At 42.2% G+C, this 5000-nt stretch overlaps 3 non-coding genes across 3 annotated transcripts in view; all 3 read left to right on the top strand.

Moving 5' to 3' along the window:
• The first annotated feature begins 1672 nt into the window (after positions 1 to 1672).
• LOC125076676 lies at positions 1673 to 3575 on the top strand. Its single transcript, XR_007120601.1, has one exon. It is a non-coding gene; the product is annotated as a small subunit ribosomal RNA (ribosomal RNA).
• Positions 3576 to 4032: 457 nt separating this feature from the next.
• On the top strand, positions 4033 to 4189 carry LOC125076674. The gene has a single exon (XR_007120599.1). It is a non-coding gene; the product is annotated as a 5.8S ribosomal RNA (ribosomal RNA).
• Positions 4190 to 4937: 748 nt separating this feature from the next.
• Positions 4938 to 5000, top strand: part of LOC125076671 — a 3997-nt gene continuing 3934 nt past the window's right edge. Inside the window, exon 1 of the ribosomal RNA XR_007120596.1 lies at positions 4938 to 5000. This exon is cut by the window's right edge and continues 3934 nt beyond it. This is a non-coding gene — a ribosomal RNA (large subunit ribosomal RNA).

The following is a 5000-nucleotide window of genomic DNA, read 5'->3' as shown; positions in this document are numbered from 1 at the left end:
AGAGATTCAATACATTTATGTCAGGATATTTTTTTAAAGATAATTTATATTTATTTATTACTTCATTATACATATTTTAAGGTATCAAGACTGATATGAAACTTAAAAATTATATTATTAACATTATTTACGCATTCGTAAATCGCGTCATGTTCTTTATTATTATTATTATTATATTTATTCGTCATCGTCATAATTATTATTTTAATTATAAAATATAATAATTTTAATTATAAATTTTTTTTTTTTCGATAAACGAATACCGGTGAAATTTAAATAAACGAAGATACAACTTTCTTTGTTGTTGTTGTTGTTGTTGTTTTTTTTTTTCTTTTTTTTTTTATTGTTGTTGTTGTTGTTGTTGTTGTTGTTGTCGTTGTTGTTGCATTGACGTTGCATAATATCATATAATCATATACTATCTATAAAAATATAGAACAAAATAATCGAAGTTTTGGAGATTTTGGAGGGTTTGGGGTGTCAGTTGGGGGGGAGGGGGTTGGGGAGGGGGGGGGGGGGGGGGGGGATAGGGCTGCGTGTTCTGGGGTTCGTCGTCTTATGATATCAGATCGAATATGAGAAACATAATAAAATAATAATAATAATAAAAAAAAAAATACATTCCGTTCGAACGAGCCGAATGTCATACTCATCGTCAGGCATATATATGGAGTAGTGACGGTTCGAACGTCGAACATTCAAAAATTGATGTTAGACGCGAAGTGACCGGATCAGTACTCTTGTATAACGAAAAAAATGTTATTATCGTTTTCATTTGTCGTCTTTGTTGCGTGTCTTCTGGCGTGTCTCTCGATTCGTCGTATCGCGTTATATTATACTTTACGTAGTGTAACAACAAGTATGTACGTACGATTCGTCTCGACCGCTGGGGGATATTCACTGACACACGTGAAAATGATAAAAAGATTCTTATTCGTTCTGTAAAACTGTGCCGACCGACGGACGCACGTAGATCTCTCTGCCTCATGCGCTCTTCCTCTTATCGTCGTCGTCGTCGCTCTCGCTACAATCTATCCTCATGGAATAAATGTTGATTCATTGTAGTCGATCTGCGACGTCGCGACGATATGAGAAAACGTTAGAGACGGAGTTCTTAAAAGATTCAGTGTATTCGTATAGTGTGTATAATTTTTATATTATATATGAACGGTCGTTTCTAAAATTCTTTTTGTTAATTTTTACATTTATCATGTACAAAAAATACACAACCCGAGTATCGGTACGATCACTCAAACACCGGGCGTCGATCCCAATGTTTTACGATAATAATCGTTGAACAATACATACGTACACGTCGTGTGCGAAGTGTTATTTTGAAAAAAAAACTCGATCTCGTTTAGAACGTTCGAATTCGTGACCGTTATGTGTCATTATGTGAAGACGCCTCCGCCGCCGCCGCCGCCGCCGCTGTCGTCGCGTTATATATTATAGCGCACGCGCGCGCGCGTGCTTAAAGCGCGTTTGTGTCTCATATAAATTTTTATAAGAGTCAACCGTTAAAATCTATCGCGTCTAACGCGATCGACGATACGGTGAGACGCTCGTTTCATACTGTGCGTATATTGTACATGCATGCATAAGTTTGTGTGTATTTTATATGCGAATATGAAACGAGAAGAGTAATTGACGACTTCAACAAGTCTCGGTTAGCTCCCTGGTTGATCCTGCCAGTAGTTATATGCTTGTCTCAAAGATTAAGCCATGCATGTCTCAGTGCAAGCCGTATTAAGGCGATACCGCGAATGGCTCAATATATCAGTTTTGGTTCCTTAGATCTTACTCAGTTACTTGGATAACTGTGGTAATTCTAGAGCTAATACATGCAATCAGAACTCTGACCAGTGATGGGATGAGTGCTTTTATTAGATCAAAACCAATCGACGGAGGGCGTCTCGTCCGAAGTCGTTAATTTTGATGAATCTGGATAACTTTTGCCGATCGCATGGTCCAGTACCGGCGACGCATCTTTCAAATGTCTGCCTTATCAACTTTCGATGGTAGTTTCTGCGACTACCATGGTTGTCACGGGTAACGGGGAATCAGGGTTCGATTCCGGAGAGGGAGCCTGAGAAACGGCTACCACATCCAAGGAAGGCAGCAGGCGCGCAAATTACCCACTCCCGGCACGGGGAGGTAGTGACGAAAAATAACGATACGGGACTCTTTCGAGGCCTCGTAATCGGAATGAGTACACTTTAAATATTTTAACGAGGAACAATTGGAGGGCAAGTCTGGTGCCAGCAGCCGCGGTAATTCCAGCTCCAATAGCGTATACTAAAATTGTTGCGGTTAAAAAGCTCGTAGTTGCATTTGTGCGCCGCGCTGTCGGTGCACCGCATCCGCGGTGATACTGACACGTCTGCGGAGCATATCGTCGGTGAGCCGGCGGTAAAACGCCGGTTCAATATCAAAATCCTATCGCGGTGCTCTTCAGTGAGTGTCGAGATGGGCCGACAATTTTACTTTGAACAAATTAGAGTGCTCAAAGCGGGCTCAAAATGCCGCTTGAATATTTCGTGCATGGAATAATAGAATATGATCTCGGTTCTATTTTGTTGGTTTTCAGAACTCCGAGGTAATGATTAATAGGGATAACTGGGGGCATTCGTATTGCGACGTTAGAGGTGAAATTCTTGGATCGTCGCAAGACGAACATCAGCGAAAGCATTTGCCAAAGGTGTTTTCATCAATCAAGAACGAAAGTTAGAGGTTCGAAGGCGATTAGATACCGCCCTAGTTCTAACCGTAAATATGTCATCTAGCGATCCGCCGACGTTACTACAATGGCTCGGCGGGCAGCTTCCGGGAAACCAAAGATTTTGGACTCCGGGGGGAGTATGGTTGCAAAGCTGAAACTTAAAGGAATTGACGGAAGGGCACCACCAGGAGTGGAGCCTGCGGCTTAATTTGACTCAACACGGGAAATCTCACCAGGCCCGGACACCGGAAGGATTGACAGATTAATAGCTCTTTCTTGATTCGGTGGGTGGTGGTGCATGGCCGTTCTTAGTTGGTGGAGCGATTTGTCTGGTTAATTCCGGTAACGAACGAGACTCTAGCCTGCTAAATAGGCGTCGTCATTTAGGTGTGCTCGATTTCGGTCGAGCAACTCACTGGCGGCGTATTAAAATTCTTCTTAGAGGGACCGGCGGCTTCGAGCCGCACGAGATTGAGCAATAACAGGTCTGTGATGCCCTTAGATGTCCTGGGCCGCACGCGCGCTACACTGAAGGAATCAGCATGTTCTCCCTGGCCTAGAGGCCCGGGCAACCCGTTGAAACTCCTTCGTGCTGGGGATTGGGGTTTGCAATTATCCCCCATAAACGAGGAATTCCTAGTAAGCGCGAGTCATAAGCTCGCGTTGATTACGTCCCTGCCCTTTGTACACACCGCCCGTCGCTACTACCGATTGAATGATTTAGTGAGGTCTTCGGACCGACACGCGGTGGCTTCACGGCCGTCGGCGTTGCTGGGAAGTTGACCAAACTTGATCATTTAGAGGAAGTAAAAGTCGTAACAAGGTTTCCGTAGGGGAACCTGCGGAAGGATCATTAACGTAAATTATCAATCTCGAAAGAGTGCGATAATGAACGATAATAAAATTGTAAAACACAAATATCGACGTTCGGAATGTGTCGTTTCGATGCGAGGACGCGATTCTCACTCTCTCTCTCTCACACAGCAGTGTGTCCGAGTCAGAGTCCAGAGTCGTGTAACGCGTCCTATTCTGATATTTTTCGATGTCGATTTCGAGGAAAGTACGATGTGTTAACGCACATCGTCATCTTCAAATAAAATGTATATTTCTTTTTTTTTTTTTTGTACTTTTTTTTTTTTTTAACTTTTTTTTTTTTTTTTTTTAATTTTTTGAATTTTTCTCTGTATACTAAAAATAAGAGAAAAAAACGAAAAAAAAAAAAAAAATAAAAAAAAAATAAACTCATATCACTGGCGTATAGAATCGTTCGAGTGATCGTAGAAATTATAAAAATAAAACAAATTAAAAACCATTACCCTGGACGGTGGATCACTTGGCTCGCGGGTCGATGAAGAACGCAGTTAACTGCGCGTCATAGTGTGAACTGCAGGACACATTTGAACATCGACATTTCGAACGCACATTGCGGTCCGTGGAGAAACATCCAGGACCACTCCTGTCTGAGGGCCGGCTGTATAAAAATATAAACCACACTGTTCAATGTTTAATGTCGTAATGTCTATTATTTCGTAACCGACTCAATAGACTGACTGACGTTTCTCGAACATATGACGGTATCCGCGTTCGATGTGTTATATTACGTGTTTAAATATACTTAATATAAATCTCGTTCTCGGTCCGTTCAAATATAACAAATACGATGTGTATGTATGTTTACGTTTACATGCGTGTGTGTGTATATATTATTTATATTTTTATATACGCGTTCGTGTGTACGTTTACGTCACGGAGTTTCGTTATGCGACGTCAGAGAGACTGAGAGCGTCGCTCGTCGCCAGACGAGGAGCGCCCATCTCCGACCTTTCGATCGTTTCATTGAGTTGTTCTCGATCAAAGAGGGTAATCGGAGTTTAGGTGATCTCTTCGTCTCGTGATTATCGAGTACGTGCGTTTCTTTTGTTCATACTCTAATGTCAAAATTTCGAATACAAAAGCTCCGCGATCGTTACGACGTATACGAGACGAACGTGTTTATATGATGTGTAAATAAAGCGCGCTCGCATCGTTGAACGTGATGACATCGAAACATTCGTATATATATATATATATTGTATATATATCGAGTAGGCGGACTCGACGTCCGAAGAGCGCGTCGACGCCGACGTCGGAACGATCGGAATGAAAATTCTCTCTCGTCTCGACGAAAGCGGCGCCGTCGCGTTGACGGATATCGCGTCTGCCTCGTTTTTTTTATCGTTGGCCTCAGATCAGGGAGGATCACCCGCCGAATTTAAGCATATTAGTAAGCGGAGGAAAAGAA

Source organism: Vanessa atalanta, unplaced genomic scaffold (genome assembly GCF_905147765.1).
Source record: "Vanessa atalanta unplaced genomic scaffold, ilVanAtal1.2, whole genome shotgun sequence".
NCBI lineage: Eukaryota > Metazoa > Arthropoda > Insecta > Lepidoptera > Nymphalidae > Vanessa > Vanessa atalanta.
The sequence above is the reverse complement of the archived record's forward strand: the minus strand, read 5'-3'. Positions and strand labels throughout refer to the sequence as shown.